General features: G+C 47.9%; 1 protein-coding gene across 1 annotated transcript in view; it reads right to left on the reverse strand.

Annotated features, from left to right (window-relative positions):
• The window catches only part of LOC120993678 (acetylserotonin O-methyltransferase-like), a 350706-nt gene that overhangs the window by 302897 nt on the left and 29792 nt on the right, over window positions 1–18017 (reverse strand). The gene's annotated exons all lie outside the window — the stretch shown is intronic.

Here is an 18017-nt window from a genome sequence, read left to right on the forward strand (position 1 = left end):
TGCACATAATCTATCATCAATAGTTCTAATGGCTAGGATGTTTGGATGGTCTGAATCGGAGCCCTCTGCTTCACAATTTTGTTTAGGTCGCAAGCTCTGCACATCTGACAGGCCTTCTCCACCATCCGTTCGAAATCTGGGCAGTAAACCAGCCTCTGTAGCCACTTATAGGTTTTATCACTACCAAAGTGGGCACCCCTCATGAGCTTCTCGAGCAGCCGCGGGAGCCATGGCAACCGGGATAACGATTTGCAACCGATGCTCCAACTCTGTCCGCGTGTAGACCTTCCGATACAACAGGTCGTGGGCCACTGTCAGTTTGTCCCACTGCCGAAGCAGCTTGTGGCCCTCAGGCATCAGACTTACTCGCTCCTCTGGCTTTGGCCACGTTTTATGCCGGACCCACTGTTTTACCCTCCAGATATCTTCACACTCATTCTGGGCCCGCACCCAATCTGCATGGGTCCTTCCTAACAGTACAGGTGGCCCTTGCGCCACCCCACTTGAGTGTGCCACCGCCGCAAAGGATGGTAGGCGACCCAGGTCAGGAGTCTGAGTCCTCCAGGTCATCGTCAACATCTCCATCCGGGGAGCCCACAGGTACTCTTGGCAATGCATCAGCGTTAGCATTCTCTTTTCCATACCTGTACTTGATCCGGTAGTTGAACTTCGCCAGTCGAGCTATCCACCGCTGTTCTAAAGCTCCCAACTTCGCATTATTCAGGTGTGCCAAAGGGTTATTATCTGTCAGCACCAACCCCTCCATCTCAGTCAGGTATTCGGCGAAGCGTTCCATCATTGCCCATACCAAGGCCAACAGCTCTAACTGGGTTTCTCTCGGACCCTCGGAGGGAGCGACTCCCATACGCAATAACCCACTCCCGACCATCCTGCATCTGCGCTAGCATGGCCCCCAAGCCATGCAGGCTCCCATCCGTGTACAACAGAAACAGGGTATCGAACCGAGCATAAGCTAAGATTGGGACTTTTGTCAGAGCATCCATCACTTCATCTAGTGCTTTCTCCTGCCTCTCCCCCCATGAAATTGGACGGTTTTTAGGGCCGTTATCTGTCCCCCGAAGCAATTAATTCAAGGGCCCCACAATATGTGCAAACTTGGGGATAAATCGACGGTAGTACCCCGCCAGCCCCAAAAATGCCTGGAGTTCTCGTAGGGTCTTCGGTCGTGGCCACTTCTGAACCGCTTTCACTTTTCCGGGAGAGGGTTGCATCCTTTCTGGGGTCACCACATGGCCCAGATACTCAATGCTTCGACGAAAGAGTTGACACTTTTTCGGTTTTATCTTCAACCCATGGTCCCTTAAGCGTTGGAGGACCTGCCGCAGCCGGGCCAGATGTTCTTCAAAGGACTTCCCGAAGACCACCACATCATCAAGATATATCAACACAGATTCAAAGTTAAGGTATCCCAGACAGTGCTCCATTAACCGTTGGAATGTACCCGGAGCGTTGGTTAGTCCGAATTGAATTCATACAACCCCATCGGGAGGATGAACGCTGTTTTCGCCTTATCTTTCTTCGCCATAGGCACCTGCCAGTATCCGCTGGCCAAGTCAAGGGTGGAGAAGAACTGGGCTCTCCCCAGTGCAGACAATGTCTCTTCGATCCTCGGGAGGGGGTAAGCGTCCCGTACCGTATTTGCGTTCAGCTTCCGATAATCAACGCAGAACCGGAGAGTCCCATCTTTTTTTCGGACCAGTACCACTGGTGCCACCCATGGACTTTGGCTTTCCTGAATAACCCTGTTATCCAGCATACTTGCCAACATAGTTTTCACCTCTTGATAGACCTTGGGAGGGATCTGCCAGTATCGCTCTCGGATCGGCGGGGAGTCCCCTGTGGGGGTTTTATGTTCTATCGCTGTCGCACACCCAAAATCCGCCTCATGGCGGGAGAAGGCATCTTGGTACTCCCACAGAAGGGTCTCTACCTTCCCTCGCTGCTCGGGAGTCAAGGTTCCCTGATCCATACCCATGAGCTCCATAATCTTCCGGTGTCACAGCCAGACAGCTGAGAAGCGCTCACAGGAGCTTCTCAGATCCTCCTCCTTGATTTTCTTTGTTTTGGTTTAGTTTCTCATCTCGTTAGTCTATCTCAGCTGTAATGCAGTTGGACTGATTGCTACCCTTTAAGTTCCTCCCCATAATGCAGTAGTGTGTGGCTGATACAACTTCCTGGAGTGTGTGTGCATGCTGTTCCCAGTTCCCAGTTCCCAGTCCTTAGTCGTCAGTCGTCTGCAAGATAAGTGCTGTTTATGTATTTATGATTTGGTCTTTTCTGGATCCAGGTGACCCTGACTCCCTCCGTGTCAGTGTAGGGAGCCGGTGGTCGTGTCCCTTCACTATTGTAGGGTCTTCAGGTAATAGATAGCCGAGGAACGTGGATATGCGGCCATCCACCTTTGGGGTGTTCGCATAGGCTGAGCAGTGAGGGAGAGCGGCAGGTCTATTGCAGGGGTCTCCCTTTGTTCCTTAGTTGTGGTTCCAGAGAGACATTGTTTATATGGTATTGTCTTGTTTCCTGTACACTATCCGTGACATTATCAGCCGCCAAAACCGTCTCAAGCATGGATCCGGTTTCACTTTTGGCTGAACGCCTCCAGGGTCTTTCATTGGAGGTAGCTGATCTCCGTAGGATTTTTTCTCAGTTTCAAGTGACCGGTTCAGCTTGCGTTCATGGAGTTTGTGCTGAGCCCAAGATCTTGCTCCCGGATACGTTCTCTGGGGGTAGTGAGAATTTTGTGCGTTTTAAAGAGGCTTGCAAACTCCATTTTCGCCTTCTTCCCCATTCTTCTGGTGATGAAGAACGGAGGGTGGGGATCATTGTATCGCTGCTCAGGGGTAACGCTCAGTCTTGGGCCTTTTCGCTACCGGAGGGGGCACGCCCCTCCGCTCAGTGGATGAATTCATTTTAGCCCTGGGTCAGATATATGATGATCCGGATCGTATTGCTCTGGCTGAGTCTAGACTACGTCTGTTATGCCAGGGTAAACAATCCGCAGAGATATACTGCTCAGAATTTCGGAGATGGGCAGCTGATACTGGTTGGAATGATGCTGCACTCCGAAGTCAATTTTGCCATGGTCTTTCAGAGGGATTGAAAGATGCATTTTCCTTTCATGAGAGGCCTATCTCCTTGGACTCTGCTATGTCTCAGGCCGTTCGTATTGACAGGCGTCTTAGAGAGAGACGAGAGAGCTCTCCTTCCTGTCCTACTCAGTTCCAGAACAGTGCAGCGGTCTCATTCTGTGCGCAGGAGTCTCAGTCGCTGTCAGCCCCTTCTGAGCAGGAGCCCATGCAGCTGGGGTTGATTGCCCCTGACAATAGAAGATTCAGCCCGCATGGGAGGGTTTGTTTTTGTTGTGGAGGTATAAATCATTTGGCAAATGTTTGTCCCTCTAGGAGATTCAGGCAGTTTTCTGGGAGTAATAAAGAGACAAAAAGAAAAAATCTTTTAAAAATGTTCCGTCTGTTACTATTGGCAGGGTTGAGGCGGAAATTGAAGGTTTTCCGTTTGCTTGTAGTTCCCGTTTTGTCCTGCCTGCTAGGGTGGCGCTAGAGAGCAAGAGCATTTTTTGTGAGATTTTTGTGGATAGTGGAGCAGCTGTCAACCTCATTGATAATCAATTTGCAATAACTCATGGTTTCCAGGTATGCACTTTGGGAAAGGATATTCCTGTTTTTGCTATTGATTCAGCTCCACTTTCTCAGAAATCATTAAAGGGCATAGTTCACAATATCCGTTTAATTGTGAGTGATGCTCATGTTGAGGATGTGTCATGTTTCGTCCTTAGCGGTTTGCCTACTCCTCTAGTGTTGGGGCTACCCTGGCTCACTAAACATAACCCCACCATTGATTGGCAAGCGAGGCAAATAAATGGTTGGAGTAACTTTTGCAGAGAGAATTGCCTCATAACATCTGTTTCTGAGGTTTCTACTAAGACTGTACCACCTTTCCTCTCTGAATTTTTGGATGTCTTCTCTGAGAGTGGAGTTCAGGGTTTACCTCCGCACAGGGAGTATGATTGCCCTATTAGGCCTCATGCACACGACAGTATTTTTTCACGGTCCGCAAAACGGGGTTCCGTTGGTCCGTGATCCGTGACCGTTTTTTCATCCGTGGGTCTTCCTTGATTTTTGGAGGATCCACGGACATGAAAAGTAAAAAAAAAATAAGTTAAGTTTGCATTGAAAATGATAGGAAAAACGGACACGGATCACGGACACGGATCACGGACGCGGATGACTATCTTGTGTGCATCCGTGATTTTTCACAGACCCATTGACTTGAATGGGGCCGCGAACCGTTAGCCGTGAAAAAAATAGGACAGGTTATATTTTTTTCACGGCAGGAAACACGGGTCACGGGCGCGGGTGACAAAACGGGTGCAGCAGCCGAGTTTTCAACGGACCCATTGAAAGTCAATGGGACCGCAGAAAATCACGTCAAACGGAACAACGGCCACGGGTGCACACAAAGGTCGTGTGCATGAGGCCTTAATCTCATCCCAGGCGCCAAGCTGCCTAAATCTCGTTTATACAATCTCTCCCAACCTGAGAGGGTTGCTATGCGGGCTTATATCTCTGAGAGTCTGAGAAAAGGACACATACGACCCTCGAAGTCACCTGTTGCCGCTGGTTTTTTCTTTGTTAAGAAAAAAGATGGTTCTTTAAGACCTTGTCTGGATTTCAGGGAGCTGAACAGTATCACTATTCGTGATCCTTATCCGCTTCCTCTGATCCCGGACCTGTTTAACCAGGTTGTTGGGGCTAAAGTCTTTTCCAAATTAGACCTAAGAGGGGCATACAACCTGGTTAGGGTCAGAGAAGGAGACGAATGGAAGACGGCTTTCAATACCCCTGAGGGCCATTTTGAGAATTTGGTTATGCCTTTTGGTTTGATGAATGCCCCAGCCGTTTTTCAGCATTTCGTCAACAGCATTTTTTATCATTTAATGGGAAAATTTGTATTAGTGTATTTGGATGACATTTTGATTTTTTCTCCTGATTTCAAGACTCATAAGGAACACTTACGTCAGGTCTTGCTCATCCTGCGGGAGAATAAATTATACGCGAAACTGGAAAAATGTGTGTTTGCGGTTCCAGAAATCCAATTTCTGGGGTTTCTTGTCTCCGCTTCTGGTTTTCGCATGGACCCCGAGAAGGTCCGCGCTGTGCTTGAGTGGGAGCTTCCTGAGAATCAGAAGGCGCTGATGCGTTTTTTGGGCTTTGCCAATTATTACAGGAAATTTATTTTGAATTATTCCTCTGTTGTTAAACCACTCACTGATATGACCAGAAAGGGGGTAGATTTTTCTTCCTGGTCGGTAGAGGCGCGTACGGCCTTTTCTAATATCAAGGAGAGTTTTGCTTCCGCTCCCATCCTAGTACAACCTGATATTTCGTTACCCTTCATAGTTGAGGTTGATGCTTCTGAGGTAGGGGTGGGTGCGGTCTTGTCTCAGGGTTCCTCTCCTGCCAAATGGAAACCGTGTGCCTTTTTCTCAAAGAAACTCTCCTCCGCAGAGAGAAATTATGATGTGGGAGATAGGGAATTGTTGGCCATCAAGTTGGCTTTTGAGGAATGGCGCCATTGGCTAGAGGGAGCCAGACACCCTATTACCGTGTTTACTGACCATAAAAATCTGGCCTACTTGGAGTCAGCCAAGCGTCTGAACCCGAGACAGGCCAGATGGTCTTTGTTCTTTTCAAGGTTTAATTTTGTTGTTACGTTCCGCCCTGGGGTTAAGAATGTGAAGGCAGATGCCCTATCACGTTGTTTTCCGGGAGGTGGGAATTTTGAAGACCCGGGTCCCATTTTGGCTGAAGGTGTGGTGGTCTCTGCTCTTTTTCCTGAATTGGAGGCAGAGGTGCAGGCAGCCCAGTCAGAAGCTCCTGATCTTTGTCCTCCTGGGAGGTTGTTTGTGCCTCTCGCTTTGAGACACAAGATTTTTAAAGAACACCACGACACGGTCCTTGCTGGGCACCCGGGGGCAAGAGCCACACTGGATCTCATCGCCCGGAGATTCTGGTGGCCTGCGCTTCGTAAGTCGGTTGAGGGTTTTGTGGCAGCTTGCGAGACTTGCGCTCGTGCCAAGGTCCCTCATTCACGGCCATCAGGTCCTCTCCTTCCTTTGCCCATTCCTTCCCGTCCTTGGACACATCTGTCCATGGACTTCATAACGGACTTGCCTCGTTCCTCTGGGAAGTCTGTGATTCTGGTGGTGGTGGACCGTTTTAGCAAAATGGTGCATTTTATCCCTTTTCCTGGTTTGCCCAATGCTAAGACGCTGGCGCAGGCATTTATTGACCACATTGTCAAATTGCATGGGATTCCTTCAGACATAGTCTCTGATAGGGGCACGCAGTTTGTTTCCAGATTCTGGAAGGCTTTCTGTTCTCGCTTGGGGGTTCGGTTCTCATTCTCTTCTGCTTTCCATCCGCAGTCGAATGGCCAGACATAGCGCGTCAATCAGAATCTGGAGACATATCTGCGCTGTTTTGTGGCGGAGAATCAGGAGGATTGGTGTTCTTTTTTGTCCCTTGCTGAGTTTGCTTTAAATAACCATCGTCAGGAGTCCTCTGATAAGTCACCATTTTTTGGTGCATATGGGTTCCATCCGCAGTTTGGGACTTTCTTGGGAGAGGGCTCTTCTGGTTTGCCTGATGAGGACAGATTCTCCTCGTCTTTGTCATCTATTTGGCAAAAGATTCAGGATAATCTAAAGAGCATGAGTGAGAGATATAAGCGTGTGGCGGATAAGAGACGTGTGCCTGGTCCGGACCTGAATGTTGGTGATCTGGTGTGGTTGTCTACCAAGAATATCAAATTGAAGGTTCCCTCCTGGAAGTTGGGTCCTAGGTTTATTGGGCCTTACAAGATCCTGTCTGTCATCAATCCTGTTGCCTACCGTCTTGATCTTCCTCAGACTTGGAAGATCCATAATGTTTTTCATAAGTCCTTATTGAAACCTTATGTTCAACCTATTGTACCCTCGCCTTTGCCTCCTCCTCCGATTATGGTTGATGGAAATCTTGAATTTCAGGTCTCTAGGATTGCGGATTCTCGTCTTGTCCGCGGTTCCCTCCCGTACCTCGTTCATTGGGAGGGTTATGGTCCTGAGGAGAGGATGTGGGTCCCAGTGACGGACATTAAGGCCTCTCGTCTCATCAGGGCTTTCCATAGGTCCCATCCTGAGAAGGTGGGCTCTGAGTGTCCGGAGTCCACTCCTAGAGGGAGGGGTACTGTCACAGCCAGACAGCTGAGAAGCGCTCACAGGAGCTTCTCAGATCCTCCTCCTTGAATTTATTTGTTTTGGTTTAGTTTCTCATCTCGTTAGTCTATCTCAGCTGTCATGCAGTTGGACTGATTGCTACCCTTTAAGTTCCTCCCCATAATGCAGTAGTGTGCGGCTGATACAACTTCCTGGAGTGTGTGTGCATGCTGTTCCCAGTTCCCAGTTCCCAGTCCTCAGTCGTCAGTCGTCTGCAAGATAAGTGCTGTTTATGTATTTATGATTTTGTCTTTTCTGGATCCAGGTGACCCTGACTCCCTCGTGTCAGTGTAGGGAGCCGGTGGTCATGTCCCTTCACTATTGTAGGGTCTTCAGGTAATAGATAGCCGAGGAACGTGGATATGCGGCCATCCACCTTTGGGGTGTTCGCATAGGCTGAGCAGTGAGGGAGAGCGGCAGGTCTATTGCAGGGGTCTCCCTTTGTTCCTTAGTTGTGGATCCAGAGAGACATTGTTTATATGGTATTGTCTTGTTTCCTGTACACTATCCGTGACATCCGGCCATTCCAATCCGCAGTGAGGATTTCTTCTGGGGTCGTCGCCACAGCGTAAGTCCATACTTTTTGCTGACTTGGCTCGAGAGTGAACTCCTCTTTCCGGAGCACTTCCCCGTCCTACACTCTGACTTCGGCTAGCAGGGTCCCAGGTGGCACGGTGATCTCCTCGTCCTGCAGGTTGATGCATCTGACGGGTACTCGACCATCTCTCACGGTTGTCAAGGCTCTAGCTACTAACAGTTTTGCTCTCCCTTCTCCACTGGGAACAGGTTCTACCATGACCTCCAAGCCGTCTAGCTTCCGGTTGGTGCCCACAGCCATCATAACTACACGCTCCTGATGTGGGCCAAACACCATTGTGGCGCACGATGGAACCCTTACAATCCCCACAGACTGGCCTGTAGTCACGCTGTTCTGCAAGCCACAACTCACCATCTGCCGAAGGACTCTCTGTGTCGGTCGATGAGTCGTGGCATGCTGCCAATAGCGAGGGCCCTCCTTAGTAAAAAGCTGGTGGTCTAGCTCCCGCAGGACATTCATCCCTAATGTCACGGTCAACCCTCGCCTGGGGTAATGTGTCACTAGGATCACTCCTTTGGTTCCCATATCTTGGTCAAATTTTTTTATCCTCATCCATACCACCCCCTTCACTACCAAGCTTTCATTGTTGGCCGCGATCAAGCGGATCAGGCTGCCAGCTTCTGGTCTCATTTTGCACCCGAAATGGGCCTCAAAATAGTCATAGGGCATAATCGTACACTCTGACCCAGTATCCACCAGGCAGCGAACCCTCTGCCCCTCAATGTCTGCTTCCAGCCATGGACTCTCGGAGTGCAAATCTTGGTTCCCATGGATAGGGCGTCGTCTCCACCGCAGGCCGCCCTGTCACTGCGGCCGTGGGGAATTTAAAGGAAGCCCCTCTCCTTCGTCTGCCCGGTCCGAGGAGCAGTTTCGGGCATAATGACCCAGCTTCTTGCACTTCCGGCAGCGGACCCGGATCAATTCCCTTTGTTCACGTGGTCGTCCCATAGGAATTTCCTCTCCTGCCTGCCGGGTGGCTGGTATGGCCATGGAAACACTCCTCCTTGTCGAATCTGCCGTCCTCCATCGAGCCATCTCGGCACACAGCGCAGTCACTGCCTCACACAGCTTCTCCTGGACCACCTCTCCAGAGGATTCTTCCCGCACTTTGCCAGTCATTCGCACAGCCGACACAGCCTTGAAGGTTCCCGTAGTCATTCGTAGTTCCCGTGCGATTGCTTCTGTGTAGACTTCCACAAATGGTTTGTCCGGGTTCTGGATTATGTATTCGGACATTTGCTGCCTTAGCTGCTTGTCCCCGATCCCTACCACAAAATGGTCCCTTAAGGGATCGTCTCCACCTCCAGGATCACCCAGAGCCCTAGGGGCTCGACGATTAAGGTTGTTCCCTAACTCCTGCAGGGCCGTCGCATAGTCCTGTAGGTCCTCATCTTACCTTTGGGTCCGGCTAAAGAATTGGGCACGTAGAGTCGTGACCTCTGCCAACCCCCCATGTACCTTTTCGAGATAGGCGACGATTTTATCAAACGTGTCACGCTCCTCCGGGGGCCTAACTATAATGGTCCGTCTAGCCTGCCCCTCTAGTGCGTTAATGGCAACCTCAGAACATATCTCAGGGGCCAGGTTATACATTTTTATGGCTCCCCTAACCCGGTCTACCCAGTCGGATAGCAACATGTTTTTCCCGTCATATTTCGCTAAGTGATTCAACAGAGCACCCGTCGGGAGGTGTCCTATCAGGGCCTGTGGGGGTGCTGCCCTGTGGGTGGCAATGGGCGCCACTGCCTCGCCACCCCCTGAACTTGCTGCTACAACCTGTAGGGCAGGCTGAGCCGCTCCCTCCGCTGCATTCGCCTGCAAGGGTGTCACTGTATCCTGCCGACTACGCCAATTTGTAAGAGGTAGACCCGAGGGAGTCCGTTGGGATACAGAGAACCACACAAGAATGAATGCACGGACAGTGAGCTGTGTGAACCAAAATAATTTTACTGACTTTAGAAGAGAAAACTATATAGAATATAATGTACACCGTGATCCAGCCGGGCCACACGGAGTGAGGTATGCTCTGGTGTACTGAAGTGGTAATACAACCTCTCTGGGTTGTTAGCAACCCAAGATTGTCCACAGTGGGACCCCAGCCGGGAATTCCCTAATTTAGGTATTGTACCTTTAAATATTCATGTTTTGCCTAAATGCCACTAAATATGGCAGGATCTCCTAACCAAACACAGTGAACCGAAGCCACTAGGAATCAACACTAAATTTGGGGTCTGTGTACCTGGGATCTCGGCTGAGGGACACTGGCTCACAGAGGCCAAATACAGAAAAATCCCACACTATCCCCCCAAATGCCAGTAATGCCCACTCCCCCACCTCAGCTAGACTCCCTTGAACTTCCATGTGTCTATTTGTAACTCCAGAGCCGGGATGTGGATCCACTTGCTGTCGCAGTAAAGCTTTAATTGCTGCAGCGGTGCCAAAACTTGTCCTCACCCTGACTGCAGGGAGGGACCTGAGCTCAGGATTTAAGTCCCATTAAAAGTGCGCACTAACCGAGTGTAAAATGCTTCAGGCTGAAATCTCCAGTGCAGGCTTGAATGGCAGCTTGGTTTTCTTGATGATGATCCACCGCTGGCCTCAGGGCAGGCAGGCCTCTGGTCTCCTCAGCTCCTGATTATAAATGAAGACTACAGATCCTCTTTAGCAGGCAGCAGATATTCACCAATCGTCCCTTGCTTTCTGTGGATAAAGCCTTCAATCTCTGGCTGATCACAGGACACTCTCCAACTGCCGACTCTCTGTCCTCCTGCCACTTCCTTTCTCCACCCTCTGTAGCTTTTCCCAGGAAGTTAGGACATGGCAACAAAATAGCAAAATGCACAAAATAAATAAGAAGCTATTTTTTTACAGTCTATTTCAATAAGAAAGCCAATCAGGTGCAGCTATAAGATTACTTTTCTTTTTATATACTAATTGTCAACATCTCGCTCCATTAGTTCTAAGGGGGCTGTCCGACTAATGGCCTCTAGTGGCCAGTCACACAAACTGCATGTTATATCACTATAGCTTATTCAATGTAGTCACAGATGTATCCAATTGGAGTATCATATGTTTCATCTTGGGGGCCCCAGACTGTCACCCCCTCACATCAGCTCCAAACCATTGTAACTACGGGTAATGGGGAATCAATGTTTGATTCCGGAGAGGAAGCCTGAGAAACGGCTATGGCTACCACATCCAAGCAGGGCAGCATGCGTGCAAATTACCTATTAGGTATAATTAGCTGAGGGCCTGCAGGTTAGCTGACCCTTTAAAAGATTTGAGTTGCGGGCCTGCTGGTGAGCTGAGGTGGAACCGACAAACCCAACTTGATTTTGATAGCTGCATTAATCTGCAGGTGACCGTCATACAGTTCTACAGATTTGTTTCCAACTGCATCTTTCTCAACATTCTGTGGCCTCAGTCTTTTTATCACCCTGCTGCTGCTGATGCTGCTTAAAAGGCCTTAAACTGATCACCAGGCCCACAATATAACTATGGTTTTGGAATAGATAAACCCAACTTACTTTTGTGGGCTGCATCAGTGGCGTAGCTAGAAATGACTGGGCCCCACAGCAAATTTTTGAATGGGGCTCCATCCCACAGTAATTTTTTAGCGACCCCTTCCTTTCATGCCGCCCCCATTCCTGTGGCTAGTAAAGATCGCTCTCTCAGACCAGGGCCGGCAGCTTTTACATCCGTTTTATACATTGTCTATACTGTCACTGTATATAATTTCATTGTATTATACTGTTGAGGGGGCTTTGACAAAATCCTTTAGTCCTCCTCTTGGATGGGCCCCTTCTGGGTCAGAGCCCCAAAGCTGAATCTTCCCCTGCTTCCCCTATAGCTACTCCCCTGGTCTGCATTAATCTGCAGGTGACCGTCATACAGCTCCACAGATTTGTTTCCATCTGCATATTTCTAAACAATCTGTGGCCTTAGTCTTTTATCCAGACTCAGTCATTGTCCCACTATGTGGCCTCCTCATGCTGCCATCTCCACAGTCACCTTGCCACTAATTTTTATCACCATGCTGCTGCTGATGCTGCTTAAAAGGCCTTAAACTGATCACCAGGCTCACAATCTAATTAAGGTTTTACGCACAAAAGCAAAGTAAAAAAAAAAATTTGATTTTTATAGGACAAATTGTTTGAAAACACTCTTTCCTGTATATGTACTTGTATATAAAGTGCAAGTGCTGCCAAAAATTACAAGGAAGAGACACGCTGATACAATCTGCATATCAAATAAAGGATGGCCTCATTCACATTGAGTTGCGGGCCTGCAAGTGAGCTGACCCTGTAAAAGATTTTAGGTTTGGGCCTGCAGGTGAGCTGACCCTATAAAAGATTTGAGTTGCGGACCTGCAGGTGAGCTGACCCTGTAAAAGATTTTAGGTTTGGGCCTGCAGGTGAGCTGACCCTCTAAAAAATTATATGTGAGGGCCTGCTGGTGAGCGGACCGTTTACAAAATTATATGTGAGGGCCAGCTGGTGAGCGGAACCTCTAAAAAATTATATGTGAGGGCCTGCTGGTGAGCGGACCCTCTAAAAAATAATATTCGAAGGCCATATATGCGAGGGCATTATATGTGACGAATAAGCAATGAATGTTGATATGGAGGAAAAGGAGGAGGAGGATGAGAAAAGGTTGTACCATAAACCCTTGTTTGTGGTGGAAGGGGTGCATACAGTCTATTAACTACATTAAAAACTAGACATGAAAAGTGCCTTTATGTTCATCAGCATTCCTATGGTGGAGTCGAGAAGTCATGGTCAATCCAGGCCTTGTTCATTTTTATATGAGTCATATGCATTTTCAATTGACAGGCAGATACACTTATCTGTTATAATGCCACCAGCAGCACAAATTTTGGATTGTTAGGTGATTTATGCCCTTTATGGATTAAAATCCAACTCTGCGTCAACTACATAATTTTCCATGGGAGTTTTGCCATGGATCCCCCTCCAGCATGCCACAGTTCAGGTGTTAGTCCCCTTGAAGCAACTTTTCCATCACTACTGTGGCTAGAAAGAGTCCCTGTGTGTTTTAAAATTTGCCTGCCTATTGAAGTCTATGTCGGTTCGCCCGGTTCGCCCGTTCGCGAACATTTGCAGAAATTTGCGTTCGGCGTTCGCGAACGGAAAATTTTATGTTCGCGACATCACTACCTAGCAATCCTTCTTTATTGCCAGCTTTTTAGCTTTGAATAGCTTTTTGTTTTTCAATTTTTGCATGGCACACACAGCTTTTTTATCAGTTTTCTCTTCTTTGGGGTGCTCTCTTCACTACTCATTAGTCTTCCTCTTTTTTGGTACCTTTTCTTTAGGCTGGCCTTGGTGGAGCATACCTTGTTACGGTCCTTGCAAGTAAAAGTATGTCCCTCTGGTTCAGTTTTGATATGAAGATTACTCTCTGACACCAATGGCATCTCCTTTGTGGTCTCTACATTTTCCTCATGGCTGCCACCGTGGTTAGAGATAGCTGAAGACTTATGAACTTTACAATGAAGAGCAAGGCTAGCCTTAGTCAAGCAGACTTTGCCACAATCCTTGCACTGGTAAGGCGGCTCTCCCAACTATCTATCTTAAGATGTGCACAGAGTCTTGACTTACTGGGAACACTTAGTCACAGTCTTTACAGGAGAATGAGCATTCCTTGTTGTGGAGACATTCGTGTATCACTAGCCTTTCCTTCTGCTCAAAGCTTTTATTACATATTGAACACTGATACAGTTTTAACATCATGAACTGAAGGTTCCTGTGTGTTTACCAATGAAGGATCAGGCTGTCTAAATCTGCAAGGACAATCAGGGCAAGCAAAGGGTCGAGCACCAGTTTGCACACGTCTATGAACACCAAGGTTGTTCCTTTTAGGAAAGGTTTTAATGCACTCTGGGCAACGAAAAGAAGGACCTACAGCGTAATTGCCAATGTGAATACTCAAATAATGCTCCTCAGAGGGGGGACACATGTAAATGGTTGGTCACCTACATGACTTTGCTGGTGACTGAGCAGAAGGTCAAAGCTCGGGAAGATTTCATTGCATTCCAAACACTGGTTTTCGTGCTCATGTTTAACAGATACTTGAGTTTTGGATGGATCTCCAATATATGGGGACATCGGTTGCTCCTCAACTTTTATAATGTTTTTGTCTCTGTACATACACTTCCTGTTGATTTTTTGTATTCCAATATGAAATTAATGGCCGGCTTTAGTATAAAACTGAAAAAACAAAGATCTTGTGGAAATTACTTACAAAGTGAGAAAACGATCGAATGATATTAAAACAGATGGAGGGAAAATATTAAATACCATAACTGGAACATATTCTGTTGTTGTATAATAAATAGTCAGTTTTATACTAACGCCGGACATTGATTTCATATTCTATTACTGCAGCTAGTTGGTATAGCGGGCTGTGCTATATCCCGGTGGAGCTTCTTTGAACATATTGTGTATATTTGATTTTTTTTAATTCCACCTAATAATTTCTTCTGTGAAAGGTCCAACGCTGAAGAACCTGGGTCACTTTTAGGAGAAGCAGAAAGATGTTTAAGAAAAGTGGCTTTGCCTACAGTACCTGAATATACTGAGGGTTCCGAGCTGTAACCAGACTTCTATTCATTAGGACCCTTCATAGTCTGCTTTTTCTTCGTTCTGGGTTTTTGGGTCAGGCTTTCACAGCCAACATCATATGCATCCATTTGAAGTCTTTTTTGTGCTTTGCAATGGGTAGGATTTTTCTATTTCTCATAGCCTTTGACTGCTTCATTTTCCACCACAGAGAAGCCATGCCCTTCTCCTTGGAGATCTTATCACTTGGAAGAACATCCTCTATGGCACTATCAGGAAGTCCTGTAACTTTAGTGAGCAGTCTACAGACATGGCACTTAGCCCAGCGACCAGCACGCTTCTTTTTCTACAGGCGACAGCCACAAGACTCGCATTGTGTGGCTTTATGACTCAACGGGTGAAGTTTTATGGACCTGTTGCTTTTAAATATTTTGTGGGCACAAATGTGTCTGCTTACCATCTGGAAGGACCATCTGGTGACTTATATCCAATTCAGTAATAGGCTTAGTCTCCTCTTTACAGAATTCATCAGGACTAAGCTCATTCTCACAGCTCATAGAAGACTCTCCTAGCGACAAATTCTGTTGATCAGGCTCAGATTGGGTCTTCTTATTGGTCTTTTTTATTTGTGGTATTCGGCCACTAACTCCTGCATGATGTCCCACTATGAAGCTGTCTTTAGGTAGAGCAACCAGCCGGTCGCCGGTAGGCTTTTGGCAGCTCTTAGATTTCTTGGGCTGTTTTGCTCCACCTGCGCTTCCTCATTAATATAGAGTGGAATGGCTCAGTTCCTCTATTAACACTTCCTGGCTTAGAGTCCTCTTGTAATCTAGTAGAGCTCAGAATCGGGTCATTTTCTGGTTCGTTATTAGATAGGCTCTCTGAAATATTGGAAATATGCGGCTCGGATCCTACAGCCACTGATAAACCCTATAATCAGCGGCGTTGTTCCAGGGGCAGCCCCTTCTTCTGGTCCCCAGCTTGTATCTACACGGCCCTGCGTGCAGGGGCCTCAGTCCTTGAAGAGTCAGCGCTCACTCCTTCCTGCGCTTCTACTGAAGTAATCCTCCTCGAACTGCACCGCGCTATCCCTGCGCTGCTTCTGATCCAAGCCCGAAAAGTCCTTATCTGGGACAAACCTATGAGAGAAGAGGGGTTAACTGCATAGCGGCTGCCACACTAGGCGCTCTCATCACTTGTTCCTCCACCATGGTGCCCACTCATCTCCTCTCACCCCCTCCGCAGGTAATGCCACAGTGCCCGCTGGCTGTTCATCATCCCCCAGGTAACACCACTGTGCCCACTCATTCATCCCCCCAAGGTAACGCCATGGTGCCCACTTGCCCTCTGAGAAGCCGTAGCTGTGGCTGCCGTATACATTATCACATAAAATGAGGTGTACAATAGCTTCAGATGGGGAGGTCACAGGAGGCCATTCATTCATTACTTTATTATGTACAAATACTACGGTATGGAAACTGCAATTCCATGTGCCATCTGCTGTTTACAAACCCAAATTGCACCCTGAATTTTCTCACTATTCTTTTTACGCGTATGCGTTGTAATGAAACAGGATATCGCTCTGCGCTCTACAGTGATCGCTAGCGCTGCTACATCTGTAGATGCAAAAACGATGAATTTTTGTATGTTTTTTATCATTTTAATCATGTATTTTTAGATTTTAAATATTTATTGTAATGCATAAGCAAATTAAGAGGATGTTAGGTATGTGGAATTAGGAGCCGAACCGTATATAAAAAACACATCCTTGATGGGCGGGATATGCACCCCTGATGAAGTGAATGTGAAACCCGGGTTGGGTGATAGACAGGAAACTGGTCAAATTGTGTGATATGCCTGTATTCCTCTCAAGTTTGTGAGTATAATAAAAGCTGGTTTGGGATTAAAACTCATTGCGGTACTTCACTATCTTTGCCTATTTGTTCTTGACCAATATAGGAGAGGCGAATCGATGTGTGGCAATAAAACAGTAATTGGCGTATTGATGAATGTCGGCACAAGCTGAAGTGGTCTGAGTGGAGTTATTGGAGAGCAGTGAGGTTTCAATATTGTGAAGAGTTGAACTAGGTATGAATAGGACCTACCACACCCGTAACCTGCAGCACTCAAAGTAGGATTGACAATTCGGAATTGACATTTGCTTTTAACATCATTCCACTGATTCATGTCCTGGAACAGAGACGTGACGACTACATCTCACGGCCACATGAGCCCTGTGGGGGCTAAACTAGATGAGGAGGAGGACATTCGAGCACAAGCAATGTGTAGAGAAATGGGTGGTTTTTCTACACAGGTGCTAGGACAGGAGGAGCAGGAGCAGCCAGAGGAGCTACAGTGCGATAAGGAAGATGAGGCATAGTACCGAGATACACCGTGGCAGTATGCAGTGGAGATGGAAGTAGGGAGTCCCTCCGAGTCACTTGTGCAAATGGCCTGATGCATGCTCGCTTGCGTAGTGACAGCCGAATTGTCACCATTCGCCAGAGGTATGACTACTGGCTCTTCACCATGTTAGACCCTCGCTACCGGTCCAAACTAGGGGCCTTTTTCACACCCGTTGACAGGGAGGACACACTCAACTACTATCGAGACATCCTTTGTAGTCAGTTGGCCACTGCCTATGTGCTCCATCGCCCATCCTCACTCAGGCCTGCCTGGGGGGCCCTCCGCACTCATATTTCACTGCCATGGCTGCTGGGGGGGGGGGGAGGGGGGCAGGAGCAGTATAAGCTCAATCAGAAGCAATTTAAGTCTAGAGTCTCTGATGAGCAGTTTTCTTCACTCATCTACTGAAGAAACTACTCACCAGCAATATTATTATTCTGATGCTGCCACCAGCCTGATGCCACACCTGATGCCAGGTGCTCCTACTGGCAGCCACCATCTTCAGCTGGTACTGGTATTGCCCCCCACCTCCCCACTATGTCTCTGGGCCACTCTGTGGTCTCCTCATGCTTCTGCCACCTCAACACTATGTCACTGGGCCATTCTGTAGTCTCCTTATGCTGCTGCCACATCACTAATCTGTGGTCTCCTCATGCTGTTGCCACCTCAACACTATGTCACTGGGCCACTCTGTGGTCTCCTCTTGCTGCTGCTTCCTCAACATTATTTCACTGGGCCATTCTGTGGTCTCTTCATGCTGCTGCCACCTCACCACTATGTTACTGGGCCACTCTGTGGTCTCCTCATGCTGCTGCCACATCACTACTCTGCGGTCTCCTCATGCTGCTGCCAGCTCACCACTATGTCATTGGGCCACTCTGTGGTCTCCTCATGCTGCTGCCACTTCATCACTCTGTGGTCTTCTCATGCTGCTGCCAGCTCACCACTGGGCCACTCTGTGGTCTCCTCATGCTGCTGCCACTTGACCAGCTATAAGGCCTGTATGCCCTATTTTGTATCAGAATTGGCTTATGATTTGGTAGCCAAAAGCAGGAGTGTGTACAAAACACAGAAGACATGCATATATTCCGTTCACGTGTCATCTCTGTTCTGGATCTGAATTTTCAGATGCCATGCTGCA

The sequence above is a fragment of the Bufo bufo genome, chromosome 3 (genome assembly GCF_905171765.1).
Source record: "Bufo bufo chromosome 3, aBufBuf1.1, whole genome shotgun sequence".
In the NCBI taxonomy this organism is placed as follows: Eukaryota; Metazoa; Chordata; class Amphibia; order Anura; family Bufonidae; genus Bufo; species Bufo bufo.